This window comes from Mustela lutreola, chromosome 12 (assembly GCF_030435805.1).
Source record: "Mustela lutreola isolate mMusLut2 chromosome 12, mMusLut2.pri, whole genome shotgun sequence".
Taxonomy (NCBI): Eukaryota; Metazoa; Chordata; class Mammalia; order Carnivora; family Mustelidae; genus Mustela; species Mustela lutreola.
This window is the reverse complement of record NC_081301.1, coordinates 83,683,050-83,705,405: the sequence shown is the minus strand read 5'-3', so window position 1 is coordinate 83,705,405 and position 22,356 is coordinate 83,683,050. Positions and strand designations below refer to the sequence as shown.

At 44.7% G+C, this 22,356-nt stretch overlaps 1 protein-coding gene and 1 long non-coding RNA gene across 3 annotated transcripts in view; one reads left to right on the top strand and one right to left on the bottom strand.

The window, feature by feature from the left end:
• LOC131813107 (uncharacterized) overlaps positions 1–19,203 on the bottom strand; it is a 60,924-nt gene extending 41,721 nt beyond the window's left edge. The window contains exons 1-2 of the long non-coding RNA XR_009346604.1: positions 19,009–19,203; positions 17,003–17,278 (exon numbers count right to left, since the gene is read on the bottom strand). This is a non-coding gene — a long non-coding RNA (uncharacterized LOC131813107). The remainder of the gene's footprint in view (positions 1–17,002; positions 17,279–19,008) is intronic.
• PCSK5 (proprotein convertase subtilisin/kexin type 5) overlaps positions 1–22,356 on the top strand; it is a 452,950-nt gene that overhangs the window by 317,136 nt on the left and 113,458 nt on the right. The gene's annotated exons all lie outside the window — the stretch shown is intronic.

Here is a 22,356-nt window from a genome sequence, read left to right as displayed (position 1 = left end):
AGGATCCTGGGACTGTGACCTGAACCAAAGGCAGACATCCAACTGACTGAGCCATCCAGGCTTCCCCAAATATTACATATTCTCACTTAAATATGGAAAACCAAAAAGAGAGAAAGACCGAGCACTTAGATGTGGAGAACAAATTGGTGATTCCCAGAGGTCACGGGGGTGGATTAAATGAAGGAGGTCAAAAGGTACAAACTTCCAGTTAGAAAATAAATAAGTCATGGGGATGTAATGTACAACATGGGGACTATAACTAATAATACTCTAGTGCATACTGGAAAGTTGCTAAGAGCACATCTTAAAAGTTCTCATCACAAGAAACAAAAGTTTGTAACTCTGCATGGTGATGGGTATTATTAACTAGACTTATTGTGGTGATCATTTTGCAATAAATACAGATATCAAATCATTATATTGTATACCTGAAGCTAATTTTATGTTGATTAAAACTTCAAAATTGTAATTATAAAAAATAATTTTTAATTGTAAAAATTAAATTAAATTAAAATTTAAAAATTTAATTAAAAAATTAAATTGTAAAAATTAATTGCATTTTAATTGTAAAAAATAAACTAATACCATTAGACCAGACCTCTCAATCAAAATATGCACTTTTGCAAGATCCCAAGATGATCAGCAAGCACATCAAAGTTTAAGAAGCCCTGTCATAGATGGATACTAAATTTGAGAAGCTTTCTCTTGATTTACTGAGAGCCACTACTGCAAACTTCTTGTTCTTAAATAGTGGACACCCGGGAATTAGGCAGCTGAGTATTCATCTTTGGCTGGCCACTAACTGGGAGAGCTGAGGCAAGTCAGCGGCACTTTAAAAATTTTTTAAAGTAACTAAGGCTGATCCCCAGCCTGTAAGCCTGATCAACCAGAGCTATTAGGCTGAAGATGTGAATTAGCAATTTGTTTATAGGGGCCCCAAACTGGCTTTCAGCAGCTGATCAGGTAACAAAGTCTGTCCAGACATGAGTAAACAACCCAGCCATTTCTCGACACAATATTAACAAACTGAATTCAACAATACATTAAAAGGATCATATACCATGATCAAGTAGGATTAGTTCCAGGGATGGAAGGATGGTTCAATATCAAATCAATCAACATGACACACTCATTAACAAAAATAAGGATAAAAATCACATGATCATGCAGTAACAGCAACTGGTAAAATTCAACGTCTGTTCATAATATAAACAACGTGGATATAGAAGGACAATTTCTCAACACAAAAAAGGCCATATATAATAAACCCACAGATAACATTATACCCAACAGTGAAAAGCTAAAAGCTCTTCCTCTAAGATCAAGAACAAGACAAGAATGCTTACTTTTACCACTTTTATTCAATATAGTATTAGAAGTCCTTGCCACAGCAATCAGACAAGAAGTTAAAGGCATCCAAATTGGAAAAGTAGTAGTAAAACAATCACTATTTGCAAATGACATAATAGGATATATAGGAGACCCTAAAGACTCCACCAAAAAAAACCTCTAAGAACTAATAAATAAATTCACTAAAGTTGCAGGATATAAAATTAATAATCAGAAGTTTGTTTCATTTCTAAATGGTAATAATAAAGTAGCAGGAGAAATTAAGAAAACAATCCCATTATTAAGAAGTGAACCAGTGTGAAGAGCACTGGGTGTTGTATGGAAGTGTTCGATCACTATATTATACACCACAATCTAATATTACACCATACGTTACTTATTGGAATGAAAATAAAGACTTAAAGAAAAAAACCCCATTTACAATTGCATCAAACAGATAAAATACCTGAAAATAAATTTAACTATGGAATAAAAGACCTATACTCTGAAAACTGTAAAACACTAATGAAAGATACAATAAGTGAAAGGATATACCATGTTCATGGATTGAAAGAACTAATATTGTTAAAATGTCAACACTATCCAAAGCAATCTATGATTTAAAAGCAATTCCTAACAAAATACCCACGGCATTTTTCACAGAACTAGAACAAATAATCCTAAAATTTGTATGGAACCATGAAAGACTCTGAATAGCCAAAGCAATCTTGAGACAGAACAACAAAGCTGGATCTCCTCTCCCTCTGCCTGCCACTCTGCCTACTTGTGCACACTTTCTCCCTCTCTCTCTATCAAATTAATAAAATCTTAAAGCTAAGGGGGCACCTGGGTGGCTCAGTAGGTTAAATGTCTGGCCTCAGTTCAGGTCATGATCTAAGGGTCCTAGAATTGAGCCCTGCATAAGGCTCTCTGCCCAAGAAGGAGACCGCTTCTCCCTCTGCCTGCCACTCTGACTCCTTGTATGTACACAGTCTCTCCCTCTGTCAACTAAATAAAATCTTTTTTTTTTTTTAAGTTTATTTACTTATTTGACAGAGAGAAAGAGAGAGCGAGAGAGGGAATACAAGCAGGGGGAGTAGGAGGAGGAGAAGCAGGCTTCCCACCAAGCAGGGAGCCCAAAGCAGGGCTTGATTCCAGGACCCTGGGATCACAACCCTAGCTGAAGGCAAAAACTTAATGACTGAGCCACCCAGGCACCCCTCAAATAAATAAAATCTTAAAAAAAAAAAAAAAAGTAGAACAACAACAATGCCAGAGAGATCAAACTTCCTGATTTCAAGCTATACTATAAAGTTATAGTACTCAAACGATATGGTATTAGCACAAAAACAGACTCACAAATCAATGGAATGGAACTGAAAGTCCAGAAATAAACCCACACTTAATACAGCTGATTAACCAATGACAAAGGGAGCAAGCGTATATAATGAGAAAAAGACGGTCTAATAAATGGTGTTGGGAAAACTGAACAGCTACATGAAAAAGAATAAAACTAGACCACTTTCTTATACCGTACACAAAAGTAAATTCAAAATGGATTGAACACTTAAACACAAGACCAGAAATCATAAACCTCCTAGAAGAAGACACAGGCATAAGCTCTTTGACATCAGTCTTAGCAATATATATATATATTTTGGCTGGGTCTCCTCAGGCAAGGACAACAAAAGCAAAAATAAATGGAAGTACATCAAACTAAAAAGCCTTTACACAGTGAAGGAAGCCATCATCATCATCAAGAACAACAACAAACCAGCCTGCTTAATGGGAGAAGATATTTGCAAATGGCCTAACCAATAAGGGGTTAGTTTCCAAAATATATAAAGAATCCATTAAAAAATCAATAGCCTCCCCCACAAAAAAATCCAATTTAAAAATGGGCAGAGGGGCGCCTGGGTGGCTCAGTGGGTTAAGCCACTGCCTTCAGCTCAGGTCATGATCTCAGGGTCCTGGGATCGAGTCCCGCATCGGGCCCTCTGCTCAGCAGGGAGCCTGCTTCCCTTTCTCTCTCTCTGGCTGCCTCTCCATCTACTTGTGATTTCTCTCTGTCAAATTAATAAATAAAAAATCTTTTAAAAAAATAATAATAAAATAAAAATGGGCAGAGGATGTGGATAGACATTTCTCCAAAAAAGAAATCATGGATGGCCAGCACATGAAAGCATGCTCAACACCACTAATCATCAAAGATATGCAAATCAAAACTATAATGAAATATACCTCACACCTGCCAGAATAGCTATTATCAAAAAGACAATAAATAACAAGTATTAGCAGTACTGATGGGAATGCAAAACGGAACAGTCGCTATGGAAAACAGTATGAAGTTTTCTCAAAAATTAAAAATACAACTACCATTTGATCCAGCAATTCCACTTCTGGATCTTCATCTAAAGAATGGGGAAACACTAATTTGAAAAGATATAGGCACCCCTATGTTTATGACAGCATTATTTAAAATAACCAAGATATGAAACCAATGAAAGTTTCCACCTGTGGGAGCACCTGGGTGGTTCAGTGGGTTAAAGCCTCTGTCTTCAGCTCAAATCATGATCCAGGATCCTGGGATCGAGCCCCACATCGGGCTCTTTGCTCTGCGGGGAGCCTTCCTCCTTCCCTCTCTGCCTGCCTCTCTGCCTACTTGTCATCTCTGTCTGTCAAATAAATAAATAAAATCTTTTTTAAAAGTTTCCACCAGTGGATAAATGGATAAAGAAAATGTGGTATAAATATACAGTAAAATATTACTCAGCCATAAAAAAGAATGAAATCTTGCCATTTGAGACAGCAGGGATGGACTAGAGGGAATCATGCTAAGTGAAAGAAGTTAGAGAAAAACAAACACTTTTGATTTCACTTATATGTGCAATCTAAAAATCAAACAAAACAAAAGAGACTCAAATACAGAAAATGATCCAGCGGTGGCCAGAGGGAAAGGAGGGTGGGGATGGGTAAAATAGGGGAAGACGACTAAAAGGTACAAACTTCCAGTTACAAAATAAGTCGGTCACAGGGATGTAATGAACAGCATAGGGAATGTAGCAATAATATTGTAACGACTTTGTACAGGGACAGATGGCAGCTAGATGTATGCTGGTGATCCCTTGGTAATTTATGTTGAATCACTACGTTTTACATCTGAAACTAATAGGATATTGTACGTCAACTACATTTCAGTCAAAAAAAAAAAAAGAAAGAAAGAAAAGAAAAAGAAAGAAAAAGAAACAGCCAGCTCACCAGCAAGCTCTGCCTTAGTACCATTGGTACCTTATGACTATTTTCCATGCCTATTCTCTTCAACAAGTGTTCCCATTAACCACATTTTTGAAAGATGGACAAGTATGAGCCCTATTCTTCTCTGCTTCCCTTACTGCAGACTCAAATTTATCACTGGAGGTCATGGGGACGAATGGCACAGCATAGGGAACATAGTCAATGATTATGTAGGGTTGTAGGGCAACAAATGGTAGCTACACTTCCCGTGGGCACAGCATAACCTATGGTCTTGTGGAATCACCACACTGTACCCCTGAACTAATGGAACATTGCGTGTCAACTCTACCTCAATTAAAAAAGAGAGTACGTATCATTTACTGATCACCTACTTCAGGTCAGGCACTGAACTATGCCTGCTGGGTCCATTACTTAGCAATTCAGCGGGGTTGCCCCCCTCTTCAAGGGCAGGAATCAGAGAACTAGAGTGTCAATTGCTCTCTTCCCATCACGTGATTAATCACACCTTCTGGCTCTGATTCCATGCCCCTTCCTCTAGCAGCACAGCTGCCCCTGTTCCTGCTCTTTCCACATCCCAGGCGTCCAAATCCTTCCAGCCAGGCACATCTCCCACTGTCCCTGCTCTTTAATGTAGTTAAGAGTGGAGACTGGGCTGAACCTAGGTTAATTTACTATGTAGGTTTCCATCCATGTCTATCTAAAGGAGTCTCTCTTCATTTTTTTTTTTTCCCAAAAGATAGTTCAATGTTACAATGTTAATTTACAATGTTAAGAGATAGTTGCAATCACAGAACCTGGAGGGAGACTACCTAGATTCAAATCATGATACTGTCAGTTACTAGCTGTGTGATCTAAGGAAATACACTTAATCTCTCTGTGCCGCTGGTTCCCCATTTGTAAATAAGGATAACAATCATATTTCTCGTCTAGGGACGTTGTGAAGACTTACAATGACTAAAGCACTCAGAAAAGTGTCTGTTTGTATTAGACCCAGTATGTGTCAGTATTATTGCCTAAGCTGAAACTGGATTCATCCTTGATCCTACCCTCTTGTTCTAGAACTATCACCAAATCCTGTTCATTGTACTTCTTCAAACAGATCAGCCCTCCATCCTTTCCACTAACACACAAGGTTAGCTACCATCACCACTTGCCGAAAGCAATCTGCGGACAATTCTCCTGTACCCTCTTTAGCCCCTGGCTTTCCAAAGAAGCCAAAATGGTATTTTCAAAATGCAGAACTGATCACAACACTCTCCTGCTGAAATCTGTTGCCTTTTGGATAAAGACGGGACCCTTTAAGGTCTGTAACACCCCGGAAGTTCTGCCACACACCCCTCATTCTCAATTTCTTCTCCCTCTCCCGCTCCTCTTTCCTCCTTCCCACTCAGGATTATTAGCATCTCCCGAACCACCTGGGTGGCTCAGTCCATTAAGCCCCCAACTCTTGCTTCCAGCTAGGGTCATGATCTCGGGGTCCTGAGAAGGAGCCCCAGGTCTGCACCCAGCAGGGAATCTGCTTGAGGTCCTCACCCTCTCCCTCTGCCCACCGCCCCCCCCCCCCCCACTCATGCGCTCTCTCTAAAATGTCCGGCTCCCACCCCAGCCTGTAAACTCCACGAGGGCAGGAAAGACATTTGCTTTTTCTCACCCATTGTATCCCTCACACTTAGCCCCGTTACTGGCCCATAACACTTGCTTCCTAATTAGTTTCTGAATGAGTCGAAGAATGAATGGATGGATGAAAATACTGTGGCACAACAGTAAAGGCGGGATAAGTAAGGCTTTGGTGCTTCGGTGGGTTTGACTCCAGCTTGAGGACCGAGAGGATAGGATTACATGAGGTAAGACCAAAAACTTCAGTCCCTGGCCGGGTAACTGTCAAGCAGATGTACCCTTTGCCGGCACATTGCGAACTATGTTGGAAGCAGCTGAGTGAGCCCAGAGGAACAAATGGCCGCCAACAGTCTTTCTCCATTCGCCCGACTCACTGTTATTTCTTTAGGGCTACTGCCTAGAAAGATTTCATCTTGAGATTCTTTTCCTCCCACCAAAATATGTACACCTCAGTTTACTATCTCATGACTAGGTTAGACCTTGCTGTTCCTTTGCTTTTAAGCAGCCTGCCACCTCCCCCCTCTAGCTCTGGGGGAATCAAACACACTGAGTTAGAATGGAGACCCATGTTACACTGCTCCCACAGAACACAGCGTGAGGAGGTGGCCAGACATCTTCAGGCCAGGAGAGCTTTCTAGGGGTGGACTGGGGCAACGTGACCTCTAATATCTGTACCAGAAACGAACCTCAAAGATAGATCATTCAAGAATGTCCAAGGTTGCCAAGTGAGGCTGGAAGAACACAGAGGCCTGAAACCCTCATCCGGAATCTAACTCAGGCCCTGCCCATGCTGTGATGGGTGTCCTCCAGGCTTCTCATCGTTGAGGTTCATTCTCTGGTGTGTAAGCTCCAAGAACACAGGGACCCTATCTAGCCCCCAGAATTTCAGATACAAGCAGATGCTTTAAATATGCAGCTATGATGTCAGCAGAAACGTCAGTTTCCTTTTGTTGCCTGAGGCTAGCTTAACAGACAACCTGAAAACAGAAGACAGCTGATGGGTATTGAGTCGTACCAAGGGTTTCAGGTCAAACTCACTCTCCAGGCAGTCAGAATTTCTCAATCTGTGCTGGACTGATTCTTCCTCCTCTCTCCAAAGCCCTCCATCAAAACGCCTTATACCTTAGCCACTGTTCAGGATGGCAAATCTGGAACGTTCCTGCACCCTGTACATTGGCCACTTTCTACTGTTTGTGCTAAGTGGTGACTTAGAGAAGCAAGCGGCCTGAGCCTGGGCCAACATGGCCATCAGCCTTCCCAAGGACACCAAGAAGAACAGCAGAGAGAAGTGGCTTTCAGACTTGCGCAGGCCTCACCATCCCCTGGGGAAGTTGTTTGAATGCAGATTCCTGCTCCCTACCCCCTCACCCCCAGGATTTCTGATTCAGTAAGTTCTCGATAGAAGTTGAGAAATCACATCTCTCATGAATTCTCAGATCTCGCTAATGCTGCTTGTCCCACCCTGAGAACCACGGTACTGATAAGAGGCGCAAACCTAGTAATTAAACTAGAGGGATATGGGTTCTAGTCCCAGCTCAGCACTAACCACGTAACCTTGGTTAAAGTCCTTAATTTCCCTACTGCTCATTTTCCTCCTCTAAAAATAATAATGACACCATTGCTGAGCTTTCAAAAAGATGATGCAAGGTGCTGTTCCTCCCCTCAGCAAGAGGAAACCCCTTTCCCTATCCCATCACAGCCTCCGCTCTCTCAGGGCTGCCGGATGCTCCCTGTGACACCCCCACACCCACCCCTGCCCAGCGGGACTGCTGTGAAACATCTGGGTGATGGGCAAGGCACAGGGGATTCGGCTTCCAGCTACCTCTCTCTGGAAGTGTCCTACCTACAAGGGCAATCCTGAGGTAAGCATCAGGGGCCCCTCAGCCCACCTTACAAAAAGATAACAAGGGTATTGCATGATACTATTCCTGCAAATTGGGTCCCACGTGGCTTTCTGCCCTGAGACTAAGAAGTTAAATGAGACTCATCCAAAACCACACAGCTCCTAATGGCAGAGCTCCCAGGTCAAGACATCTTCTATTCCCGACTGACATTTGGAATCTTGGTATATTAGTTTCTTTAGCTGCTATAAGAAATGACTACAATGTTTGGCTTAAAACAATACATATGGGGCGCCTGGGTGGCTCAGTGGGTTGGGCCGCTGCCTTCGGCTCAGGTCATGATCTCAGGGTCCTGGGATCGAGTCCCGCATCGGGTTCTCTGCTCAGCAGGGAGCCTGCTTCCCTCTCTCTCTCTCTGCCTGCCTCTCTGCCTCCTTGTGATCTTTGCCTGTCAAATAAATAAATAAAATCTTTAAAAAAAAAAAAAAAAAAACAATACATATGTATTGTTCTGGAAGTCAGAAGTGAGCAATGGGTCTCATTGGGTAGAAGCTGAGGTGTCAGTCGAACCCCTCTCCCAAGAGTAAGAGAGAGAACATTGCCTTTTCTCCCAGTTTCTAGCACTGTCTGCCTTGCATTTCTTGGCTTGTGGCCCCTTCCTCCATCTTCAAAGCCAACATTTGCATCTGTAGATAGATAGCTCTCTACTGAGGTCATTATTTCCCTTCTTCTGCAATAAAGTCTCCCTTTACCTCCTCTTTTTAAGGATATTTGGGTCTGCCTTGATAATCCAAGGTTATCTCCCCATCTCACGATCTTTAGCTTAATCACATCTGCAAAAATCCCTTTTACCATGTAGAATGTGACATGCGTAGGTCCCAAGGCTGAGGACCTGGCTATCTTTGGGACCCCTTATTCAGTTTAACACCCTCACATAGACTGCCTAACTCTCTGAGCCATTAGAAAAATAGAAATAATAATCCACTGTCGTGAGAAGGTTGCTATGTGGTACACTTTGAATTACTAAGGAAATGTACACTGGATTGATAAATGCTTCCTGCTACTCTTTTGTTACACTAATTCATTAGCTCTATTCATCTACTCAGCTCTTCTTGAACACTTACTATATGCCAAGTCGTGCGTTAGGCACATGGGATATAATGTAATGAGGAACTTTGCCTGTATGGGCTTTATAACATGACCAAGACAGACAAATGCTACAGGAAAATGCCCTGATGTGCTATGAAAAGAAAGGCAAGGAAATGCTCTATACAGATGTCACGGAGTGGGTAGTCCGTCCTCAGGAGGCAGGAGTGAAAGGATACAGCTGGAAGAAGAGACTGGAAAGGGGCAGGAAGGTGCAAAATAGCCTAGAACACCTGGAAAGTTCCAGGAGTTTCTCCTTACTGGAGCCCAAGTGTGAGGAGCTGAGGCACAGTGGGAGAGACGAGCTAACAGTGCAGCCCAGGGTTGAGTGTGAACGTACCATGTAAGGATCTGGACGTTATCATGTGCGCAGGGAGCCCTAAAAATTATAATCAGCCCCCTTGGCATCCCATCTCTTGTGGATGTGGGGGCTCCTAGCTGGACACCCTGATGGCTCTAGCCTCCTGACAGACACCAAACTTGGCAGAGTTCTCTGCAACGCAGTACTGGTTGAAGGGCCTCTTGCCTGTCCTTCCTTCCCAAGATCCTTTGTGGACAGATTTTCAGATTTTTATTGTTAGAGCCTCTTGTTACGGTGAGCCATTATCTCCCCTAGAATCTCTGCCAGCCTATTGAGATCGTCAATTCCTAAAATTCTTCTTATACCCCTGGATCCCATTTAACCCCCTACTCTGTGATTCTTTTGGAGAAAGTTCAAAAGATAAATTCATTGTATTATTAGTACATTAGGCACAGCGCAATCACTGTGATCGCCCATGCAATGTTGTTCCTTTCAAACCGAATGGTTTTGCTGATAAAGGAGATGTGAATTGAGCGGAGAATGTCTGCTTTCCTCCATGCAGAAGCCCCAGTCTCCTTCACCCCTCCACCGGATCTCAAGCCTAGCACCCCTCACTAACATGCTTTTGTCTACTGGTAGCCTTTTCTCCACAAACTTTAATAAACTGGCAGGGCACTTCTGTGCTGCAAAGACATTTTGCATTAAAAATTGGATTCACAGCAGGCAATCTGCCTGGGGAGCACATGTCTAGGAAAGCAGTCATTTTTAACTAAGGATATTACAAGCCTGGATAGAATAGGGCTTATGTACTTGAAGCACCAATGTCTATCCTACTGGAGGCAAGATCACTGTACTGCATGTTGGTCATTAACCTTGTCAACTAACCTTCAGAACGACTCCAGCCTAATCACACTCTTCCGGCGTTCTACTGCTGTGGGTTCTAGATCCTATTACACTCAACTACTTACAACCTGCATTCTGATTCCCACTCCTTGCCGGCACCTTCATTTGCTTGTTCTCTTCCGCCCCCTTCCCCCATGGCTTATATTAGCTTCTAACCACACTAACTATGCAAAGTGTGCCAGTTTATTGCATTTATCATGCACTATCTCCTGTGCTGTAATGTCAGCTCCACCAGAAAGGAAACCTGTGTTTTGCCCAGTATCGTATCTCAAATATATGGAATAGTGCCTGGTGTGTGGTAGGCGCTCAAGAACCATGTTGACTGTAGGACACCTGGGTGGCTCACTGGGTTGGGCAGCCGACTCCGGATTTCGACTCAGGTCATGATCTCAGAGCCCTGGGATCCAGCCCTGTGCCAGGCTCCCCCCATAGCAGGGTATCTGCTTGGGCATTTCTCCTTCCTCTGCCCCTCCTCCCACTCACACTGTCTCTATAAATCTTTTAAAAATAAATACATAACCATATTGAATGTTCACGAATATATTCCCATGGAGCTATCAGCTACCAGATAACTCGTTTGCATTCCCAACTCCAAACATATCCATCTATTAATGCACCAAAATGCTGTAATCACTTTTTCACATGGCAACTAGTGGTCCAGATCGTGGGAAATTATTCTTGATCTCAGAGAACACCTAGCTCCAAGGAGGAGACACATGTGGGCAGAAATATCAGTTGATATGTAGAATAAATTACAAATATGTATAAAGCACGAGAGCACAGGAAGAAAAATTCAGCTGTGTAATAGCATGGAACAAAAGATTCAGAGAAAGCTCATAGTGGAGGCAGCTTTGGGTTTTAAAGGAGTAGAAGTTTTCTGGGAGAACAGAGAAGGGATTAGAAACAAACAAAAGGGATATTCTAAGTGGGAATGTACATGATGGGTGTGGAGAATTAGAAGTTCCGTGGGAATGCCGGAGCCTAGAGATATGCCTCAGTTATCCCCCAGTCATACTTGAGACAAAGACTCAAGTACAGAGGTTTATTTGGGAGGTGAACAAAAATGTCAAGGGTAGGGGTGTCTACCACCCACTGACATTCACACCTCTTCCCTCAAAAGTGGTCTTTGGGGGCGCCTTGATGGCTTAGTGGGTTAAGCCTCTGCCTTCAGCTCAGGTCATGATCTCAGGGTCCTGGGATCAAGCCCCACATCGGGCTCTCTGCTCAGCGGGGAGCCTACTTCCCTCTCTCTCTGCCTGCCTCTCTGCCTACTTGTGATCTCTGTCAAATGAATAAATAAAATATTAAAAAAAAAAAAAAACATGCCAAGGGTAGAGTGAGAAAGAGCAGAAAGAAACAATAGCCGATGAAAGTTGTGTTGTCAAGCCAGCTACCACGGGGGTGACAAGAACTCAGTTCTCAAGGTAAACTCTGGAAAATGGTATGGAACACAGGCCTCCGTTATCTCACTGGAGGGGCAATGGAGCTGTGGACTCCAATCACCAAATCCCCATCACCAGAAAAACTTCTAGGCATCAGCAACCTGGTTCTTCTGGCCGGCCATGTGGACTCATCAGAGCAGGCTTCTGGGGCACTGGAGAAGGTCTCACACTCTTACAAGCAGGTGCTCTTCCCGGAAGCTGGTTTCTGCACACTAACATGGTAGAGCCCTGTGTGTTGGGCACCAAAAGAGTCTGCTGCAGCTTACAAGGGGAAAAGCAAGAGGCCTGGGTGGCTCAGTTGGTTGGGCATCTGCCTTCAGCTCCGGTCACAATCACAGGGTCCTGGGCTCAAGCCCCACATCAGGCTCCCCACTTGACACAGAGTCTGTTTCTCCCTCTCCCTTTCTCATGCTCTTGCGTTCACGCTCTCTAGTAAATAAAATCTTTTTTTTTTTTTTTTTTTTTTTTTTTTTAAATGAGAGCAGCAGGGGAGAGGCTAGAAACTGAAGCAAGAGCCAAAATTTGAAGACACTCGTTCTTTGGGGCTTTATTCTGTACTGAGGGAGCAGCACTGGAAAATCTTAGGTGGGAGACTCGTATTAAGTTTGAATTGGTGAAAAATCATTCTGGTTACAGAATGGGGGTGAGGTGGGTAGAGCAGATAACAAGCCCAGGAGACCAACATGGAAGAGAAATCCCCCACTTGAGATAGGATTCATGCAGTGGTGCTGGACACAGGGAAGAGAGGACAGAACTCAAAACGTTCATAAGACAGAGTGGACAGAAATTGTGAGATTTGATGTAGGGAAGGTTGGAGCAGAGAAGTTCCCTACTCCTGCTCTCCTGAGTAGATGGTTGGAAACGCTCCCTGAGATGGGGAGTAGAGTAGAGATACGGGTACCGGAGTAGGGATACGGGTACCCGAGTAAGATGCTTCGTCTTGTGGGGCATGTGGAGTTAGAGATACCTGCAAAGTAGACATGTACAGAGGCTGGTGGGCCATGGATACAGAATTATTGAACTCAGGAGACGGAGCTGGACTGTGAAGAGCTGGTCAGGTATTTCCACTTTATGGAAGAGAATTCGGACACAGGGAAGCAGAAGACGTTTTGGAATAGAGAACTAGGCATTTACCATGGGAGAAGAGTTCATTGAATATTACTGCAATATCCTTCTAATAGCAAGTCCTTTCCTCACCTAGAAATGGCATCATCGATGGTGTCTGGGTATAGCTTTGCCATTATTTTTTGCATCGTCTCACACTGATGGTCCCCACCCCCCAACTCAGGATAGTTGGATAGGAAGAAAGAATAAGACAAATTGTGTGATTTGGGGTAAGTTGTATAAACGCTATGGTTGGCTTCTTCATTGGGGAAAGGGGACCTCCTAGGTGGAGATCTGCTTGTCTGAAGAAACTTTCAAGGACTTTCCAAACCTTGCTCTTGCTCCTGAACACTAGAAGTTATCAAACTCAAGCCCTTACCTCACTAGCACTTAGCCTGGTTGGTAGAAGACACTCCCCCTGGAAGGGGAAAGCACTGCCCCCACTAGCATGCACCTTTACCCTGATCCTTTATGAAAGACTTGGTTACCAACTGAAAAACCACCTTTTAGTAAGATCACAAAATCCAAATAAGCAGCTGAAACCACTGGGATATATGCCCCTTGTGACAATTTACCTTCCTTCTGCATGGGTTTTCTGTATGAGTGTCTATAGATGCATGACTTTTCTGCAAAACAGTCGTCCTGGCCATGAATGGGATGGCCCCTCCATAGGAATGCATAGGTGATGACATTTCTTTCACCCTTTTGGCATCTCAACAGGACACTCTATCTGGTAACAATGCGACAAGCTCCCGCTGGTTTATGGCATGGCCGTAGGCGGAATGGGCTGTGAACGCCTGCACTATGTTTGAGTCCATCAACTCTCATTACACGGGTGTCAGAGAGGGAGCCCAGCCGCTCGATATGGAGCGGGCCCAAAAAACAGCCACTGTCAAAAGAGTGCCTGTGGCATGTGTATAAACATAAGAGCCATGCCAGGAGTTGCAGTTTCAGAACATCTGCCAGATCGTCACAATCAGCTTCCTCCCATTCTCAGACCATCAATACTACCATCGTCTCTTTAGTCACTCAAGTTCAAGGCCACGGACCGCACTCCACTTCTTTCACTCATCTCCTATATGCAGTCATCATGTAATCAATAATAAGTAATAGTATTGATTCATCATTTATTATAGGTCAGGGAGACCCTGTGCTACATGCTTGCACATGTCTGATCAGATTCGGTTGTCACACCTTCCCGAGACAGGACTGTATTTGTGCCATTTTGCAGCTGTGGAAATGCAGGTCCGAACAGGAACCCCAATCACAGTGCCGGAAAGTAGCAGAGCTGGAATTTGGATCCCGCTTTCTCTGCCCTCAACTGTACTCCCTACATTTCCATGGAACATTAAAAGCCTTATGTCCCTTTCTTTGATGAGGCACTTTGAAGATTCTAAAACACTGCCACAAGCCATATTGACCATCCAAACAGAGTACAAAAGAGGACATGGACTGTCACCACTGCTGCAGATGTAGGACTCAGTTTACCTGACTTGCTCAAACCCATCCTGGTTGAGCCTTGGACTCGGTTTCTGACTTGTTCTACTATTCCCACAAATATCGTGCTTTTCACTTAGAGCATCTGTTACTTTCTTTTGAAATGACCAATGTATGAAATTCCCTAGAAGGACAGTTTTGGCCTTATACAGAGACATTTCTGATGCAGTTCTCCAAGAGCGGAAGAAGCAGTAGTGAGTTCTCCATGCCTCTCCATTTTCGCCCAAACACTGGGAAATCACTAGACTAGAATGTTATGGGGACGATTAAGCCTGATCCCTGGGAGGGAGGGAAAGGAGGCTGCTAGAGCAGATGTGCTCCAAAGCTCAGCCCTCCCTGAGATCCTGGGACTATGTTCTGTGGGAACCACCGTGTCGTGACCATTTTGGTTACTCTAGCTCCATCCCCTCACTCTGGCCTACTGAAGCCATCTCCTAGCTGAATTCCCAGCTGTCCCTTCCCATTCATCCAACTTCACTTCACCAGGGTGATCTTCCACCAAATGTGTTCCCATCACTGACTCTTTTCTAACATGGCCAATGACTCTCTTGGGCCAACCACACCCACTTGACGCATCTTTGTCTGATGTTCCATGGCCTATCTCCATCCTCCATCCAAACTCATTTTCCATTTGCTCAAACCCTATTTCTGCTTGTCAATATAATCCCTGGCCTGGGTCAGAGACCTCGTGCTTATTTCCACCTCCAATCCTTTGTTCTACTCTCCTAAAATATTTTCTACTTTCCCCTTGTCCACCTAACCATATCCACTTTTTTTCAGGCCCAAGTCAATTTTGTTTCAGCACAGAGAATTTTAATGAATTTTGCCCCCCTAAACACAAATCAAGTCTAAGAACAATTTTCTACTCATGTAGCAAAGCCATGGGGACCCCCAAATGAACAAGAAATGGCTGCAGCCTCTGGGAAGACTGCAATCAGAACCAGCTGCTCTGTGCAACCATTAGATTTTGAACACTTGATTCTACATCAGCTTATGTTCCTCGATATGTGAGCCGAATCTGTCGGTCTCATGAAGCGTACACGCGGAGCTCTTCTGACACAGCTTCCAGAAAATAATAAGCAAGCAAGTTACGGGTTGCATGAGGGAGAGGTCTAGGACGGCCTATTCTGAACTTATCCTGTAGTCACTCAGACACACACACACCCCAATTATTTAGATTTCCAGAATAGTGGAAAGTATACACGACACCTAAAGTCAGACAGACCTGGAATGAAACCCCATCGCCACCACTTTCTGGGGAGAAGGAGTGGAGCAAAACCCCAGTTAGACGGGTAGAGTGTGACCTTGAGAGGTTAGGTCCCAGCTCTGCCACAAGAATAATCATTCATCTAGTAACTCGTTGCCTCAACTTTTAAAACAGAAAAATGAGGCCCACGGTGATCCACAATGCAGCCCATGGGGTTATTATTGTAAGAAGAGAGGGCATCTGTGTAAAGCATTCAGGACAATTCACAGCATATGGGAGGCACTATTCTGATTAGCACCGATTCAGTGACCTTGGGCCGATGAGCTAATTTTCTGAAACTCAGTCTTCTCATCCTTATGAGAACAGTTCTCATCACTCTAAGCTGCTCTGGAAACATGGAAACACCAAGGGCACCTCGGTGACTCAGTGGGTTAAACCACTGCCTTTGGCTCAGGTCATGATCCCAGGGTCCTGGGATTGAATCCCACATAAGGCTCCCTGTTTCACGGGGAGCCTGCCTCTCCTTCTGCCTCTTTTTCTGTCTCTCATGAATAAATAAATTATTTTTTAAAAATGTGGAAGCACCAAGAAACCACCTAGCTTTCCCAAAGAAGATTCCCTTATCTCTGACTCAAGGCCTGGGCTTCTAATCACCCAGCACCACAAGGAGATCTTCTTGGCAACTGTATCTTTCCATCATTCACGCTACCGTAGAAAGCGCTTGTTTTCATCCCATAGAAAATGTGGGCCTCTCACAAATTCATCTTTAGAAAATTACAACCTCATCACGCTGAAAGATTGCATAAGCAAAAGACCATTCAAGCTCTCCTGAGCCCACAGGCAGCTCTTCCGCAGCCCATCCCTGCCCATCTCTGCAACAGGAGGAGGAATCAGCCCTCTCTGGGAAAGGTTTGGGGCCCCAGGCACATCACACCGTGTAAAATCAGGTTAAGATGAGTATCAGGAACAAAAAGGAGTCAAAGCAGGTCAGACAGCCCCTGCGGGGAGTTTGGGAAGGGGAGGAGAGCCTGACTCACCAGTTCTGCCTGCACAGATCATGGGAGCTGGGTTGCCAGGGAGTCTCAGACTTCTGAGCTCTGGACACTGAACCCTGCCTTGCTGCCTGGCAGCTGCGGACCTGAGCCAAGGGCTGGGCCCTAAGGCCCTAAAAAGGGGGCCCAGATCTCTGCCTTGACTACCTGTTCCCTACAAGTGTTGAAGAGCCCCCAACCCCTAGACAGCAACGTAACCAGAGCAGGAAGGTGCTATGGTCCGTTGGGGAGATGCCAAAAGTCTGCTCAGGGTGAGCCAGGCGAGAGAGAGTGGAGGTTAGGCCAAAGGGGCAAGATTTCGAACTTACCTTAAATACTGAGGTGTCTGCCTTCCAGCCAATCTGGCTCTTTTCCCAGGGGAGCTGAATTGTTCTGGAGGCTCCTATAGACTTCCTCGAGCTGTTGGTCTCTGGCGGAATGCAAGGGTTTTTGCGAGGTCCTCCTCTCTTCTCTATAGGACTTCTGCCTGAGTAGGTTGAGAAGGCAAGTTCTCGGGTCTAAATGGTGGAGGGATGCAGGGCTTAATTCACTGCAGAACCAGGCTCTCTGTGGCATGACTGGGTGCAGAAATGCACACTAGGCACCTAGAGGAGATAGCAAGGCATTAAGGCACAAGGTAAGAAAAGAGCACATTGAATCATAATATTCTGGAATTTTCTGGTCGGGTCAGTACCGTCTCATATTAATAATGCTTGGGGTGCCTGGGTGGCTCAGTGGGTTAAGCCTCTGCCTTCGGCTCAGGTCATGATCTCAGAGTCTTGGGATCAAGCCCCACATTGGGCTCTCTGCTCAGCAGGGAGCCTGCTTTTCTCTCTCTCTCTCTCTCTCTCTCTCTCTCTCTCTCTCTGCCTGCCTCTCTGCCTACTTGTCAAATAAACAAGTAAAATATTTTAAAAATAATAATAATGCCTAAGAGACGTCTCTCGGGTTTATGTTGAAGTTGTGCAAATTAATTCATAACCGATTCCTGACCACTGTGTTAAAAGCAGAGTAAAGACCAGTTAAAGTCACAATTTTATGTTATTCCTAAGCAATGTCACCAAAAGGCAAGGAGGGATAATCCTGGGCAGAGGAATAGCTGACCTGCCTTTTCTGTCAAATATCGGTTTGGGGTACCCACAATTTTTTTTTTTTTTTTTTTACCAAGCTAATAGTTCTAGAACTGTGGACTTGGGGTGGAGAATGAATGAAAGGACAGAGCGTTGCCATTTTCTTGGCTAGAACAGACTGCACTTTGGTCCTAATCGTACAGGACCACACCTGTTGAGTTGTTAAAAGTTAACAAAATGGTCGATCCAATTGGAGTCCATTCTTCTAAGTGACCCCTGAACCGTGGGAGAGGAAGAAAATCTTTTCGAGATATTTTTATATTTATCATGCAGTTCTAAGCCAATCAGAGTAGAAGGCAGGACATTATCACCTGCTCTTAGGCAGGTAAAGAACAGGGAGCTATGAAGTTTGGGGCAGCTGAACTTGCTTTATAAAGCTGGAGAAAAGATAAATAAATTTTTCAAAACCACCCATACAGTAAGAAGGGAGTTGAGTCTTGGTGGTCTCTCAAGGTTTTTTGTTTGTTTGTTTGTTTTTAAATTCTCTTGTGCTGCTGATACTAAGGGACCTGGTTGTGCTCAGAGGAGTTGCAACAGCTAACTTTTCCTGAGCACTTACTGTGGGGCTGGTAGCTTTCAAAGCACTTTTTTTACATATTAGCTAATTTAAACCTTTGGACAATTTTATGACACAGCTGTGATTATTTCCAGTTGAGTGGACGGAGATTAGATTGCTTTGCAAGCTTACAGGACTAGCACGAGGAAGCCCTAAAGATTTACATCTAGGACAGCTGGTTCCAGGTACATGCACTTCACCTGTGTCATGTTTCTCCCCAAGGCAGGCAGAGCAGGACCCACAGTCATCTAAGCACGTGGGAGGGAGGTGGTGGTGAGAGGAATCTTTATGGGGTGGAGAGGCAGCATTCAATGATAGGGCCCAGGGAGGTTTCAGTCCCAGATTCCATGCTCCGGACAGAACCTAAAGTTCTAATGGGATGCAAACCATGTAGAAGGAGGTCGCTAGGCAGGAAGCACCTGGGACTCGGTCTCCTACACCTGGGGATTTGGGATCTCCTGCCTCACGGCTCCTCCACCCACCCCCTCCCCGCTCACAGAACACACACACTCACAACCAAACAACACTGCCCGTTTTCATTTTCACCTGCTTATGTGCTCCCCTCTCACTGAGGGGAGAAAACTGCAGCTTGTCCCAATGCCCCCCTCCCACCCAAGTGAGGAAGCACGGTCCATCCTGGGACACTCACCTAAAGGAGAAGCAGGTAGTCAGTCCAAGCATGGTACCAGCTCCACAGCGGGGCCAAGAACCCCATGTCCTGCACTTGACTCAGCGTAACTCCGCCAGGAGGAAGGAAGCCCCCCTGTGTCCCCAGCTCACAGAGGCTCACCTACGTCTCTGACAGAGTCGTACCTCAGCAGCCTGGAAAGGGCGCTGCCGAGGCTCCAGAGGGCAGGAAACGCTGCCTCTCCGGGCTCTGGTGCAGGGAGGCTAGTGCGGAAGGGCTGCTTATAAAGACGAGACGAGCTTGCGTGGGTGGTAACTTGCAGCTGAGCTGCGTTGAGAGGTCGTGGCTCTCCATCCACAGGGGCAATAACAGTGGTTGCCCCCGTTGCTATCACCAAAGACAGCCAGTAGAGTTTTCCAGTCCCTGCAGGGGGGTGAGGTAAGGCACAATTTGGGATCCAAGCAGACCAGGGTTTGAACGATGTTCCGAGAGAGAACATTTTGATGCCTATGTTCCTTATTTGGTCCAAAGGGAGTGGACAGCACCTCCCACCCCCTTATTATTGGAGGCTCATGAGAGACCATCGAATACCTGATAATTATCACTAATACTCTGAAACCCACTGTGCTAGGTGCTCAGGTCCATTTTCTCACTTGATCCTCACCACATTCTCTAAGACAGGATCCATGGTACAGGAAGAAGAATGTCAGGGAACTCTGTGACTTCATTAACATCAGACAGCTGGAGGAGGAAGCCCAAATCAAACTCGGAGTGCGGATGATTCCAAAATGTGTGTATTTTCCCAGCCCAGTGCTTCCTACAATGCTGGTACCCAGTGGGCACCTGAAAACTTTGTTTCCTTTTTTTATGTCCACACTTGGGCTTTTTAAAAAAGCACAGTTTGGTTACTCTCAATAAAACATATGGCATCCCGAATAATCAAATGCTTGCTCAATCACTAAGGGGCTGAGGGGTTCTGGGTGCCCTGCTCATTCAGACCTGTCACTAGGCAAACCAACAGAGCTCCTAGAAGGCAGCTTCCACTGCCTGTTCATGATGACCCAATAAAACACTGAATGTCAATTACCAACTACAGTCAATTACCAGCTAAGGGCAGAGGGAGCCCTAGGTCTCAGAATGCAAATTCCCTGTCTTTCCAGGAGCTTCTCTTTTCTCTTAATTAGCGTTTAGGCTGCAATGTTTTAGACCTGAAGGCTGGCTGTGAGGAAAGACTAAGGGAGTGTGGGAGAAGAAACACGAAGCCAGCTCTTCCAGCAGCGTGCAGCTACAGTGGTAGAGCAGAACGGTAATTTGAGGATGTTCCCTCCCCTGGGGTCCTGGCAGAGGGGAAGGGACAGCAGCTACTTTGAAAGGTTTAAGAGCAAGTAATAAATGAGGGCTAGGAAGGCACTTTTGGTCATCATAGAAGTGAAAGCGGGTGGTAACAAGTCCCATCCTTATGCCTGTGTTTCAGGATTCCCTCCACCACAGGGAACATTTTGAAGGTTTTAAGCTCCTCAGGAAGGCCTTTGGGCTTTAAGCGATCTGATCTGCATGCTGGGACCCTTGTTTAGTTCAAGCATGTCTGGAATGCCCAAGGGTCCTATAGTCACCTGCCACCCTTCATCAGTTCTAGAGGAGTATGTGAGACAGCGCTTCGGGCTCCACAGCACAGTGCTCACGGGGGTGCACACAAGAGCTCTGCCTATGGCCTGATCTTCCAAGTCATTTGCTTTCTCAGTTAGTGTGCTTCAGTGCCTCTCACCCAAGGGTGACCTCCCTCAGGTTATTAGCAATGTTTTCCAGAAAGTAAACGAGTTTTTCTTTCAAAGGATGGTCACCTACTTCTGTCACTGTGTATTGAACCCCCCAATCCTCTCACTGTGTGAATGCATCAGATACTGTACAGTTTCCCCCAGGAGAGTGGTCCCGCAGCAGCCACAAATGGCAGGAGCATTGGGGGATAACATCACACCCAAGGTGTAGGGGGATTGAGTGCACTAGAGAACCTACAGAAATTCTAGGCTCATTTGCAGGAATAATGAAGACAGCCCATCAAATAAAGACTGGCAAGACATTTACACACCTCAGATGAGTATAAATGGACTCTGTCTACCATACCATGCTCACGGGGAAGTACTCATGATTCTACAGACTGGATGATGGGCTTTATTTCGTTTAATTGCAGCTAATAATCACACTCACGCCATTTGTCCCTCTCGTCTGGTTTTGCAACCAACTGTTCAGTGTTTTAATTTTGTCATCCTTAAGCTAGGATTTTCATGGACTTTCCATAAACATAGAGGCAATGCAAAATTCTCTTAGTGGAGGAACAGATCTACAGGAACCAATCCATCTATACTAGATTTTCATATCAATTGCAGGACCTGAGAGAGGTTGCTATAATTCTGGTTATAAGCTATTTCTGAGGAGACAGTTTATTTTGTTTTTGGACAGCAGTTAAGCAGTACAGAAAATCCCTGTGCAGAGCTCCCACAAACTATTTTACCCACTCCAAAAAAACCCATCTTTTGGTTTCCTCATAGGAGCTTCAAACCTAGTGGACAGAAAAAACTGCTTGTAAAATCTCAATCCAATAAATAGAATTGCCTCTTAATAAATAGTGACCATTTTATTAGAGGAAATAAATTCGGAGGGCATATTCAATCATTGAGTAAACCTGCTTTGTGCACTGTGGCTGCTCTAAGTTCATTTGTTTTCACAGTGAATTCCTCTTTTTTTTTTTTTTTTGGTCCCACAGTGAATTCCTTTTTGATACCCTTACCTCACCAAGTGGTTTAGATGAGGTTTGTGCTCAAGTTCTTTCTTTTTATAAATAGAAAAACCTACTTGGAAAACCAAAAAGGGAAATGAATCTGTACCAGGAAAACACTGCAGAGAGGGCATGGCCTCAGGCTCAGACCCACCTGGGTCACAGCCCAACTCTGTCCCTTACCTCACTGCATTAATCTACACAAGATATGGCATCTCTTCAAGCCTCAGTTTCTCATTGAAAAAAGGGCTGTTGTCTGGATTAAACATCCCATAGAATGGTACTCGTAATAGGGTAGTTGTCGATGGATGGGAGCCTGTGTGAGCACTGTATCACCACTGTAGTCAGGTGTGCGGGCCAAGACTTCACTTGGGTTGCATTTTTTTTAGCAGCCCGACTGTGGTCAGGGCCCAAACAATGGTGGACATGAAAAGGATCAGCTCTTAATTCCTTGCTCCTCAGACTAAAGGAAACCAAACATTTGCAAGTGTGTTGGATCCACAATTTAGGATCCATTCCTTTTTGTTAGAGTGTCAACCCATGGTAGGGGCCAGAGTAGCATTTAGAACATCTGCAAAACCAGGCAGGTGAACACC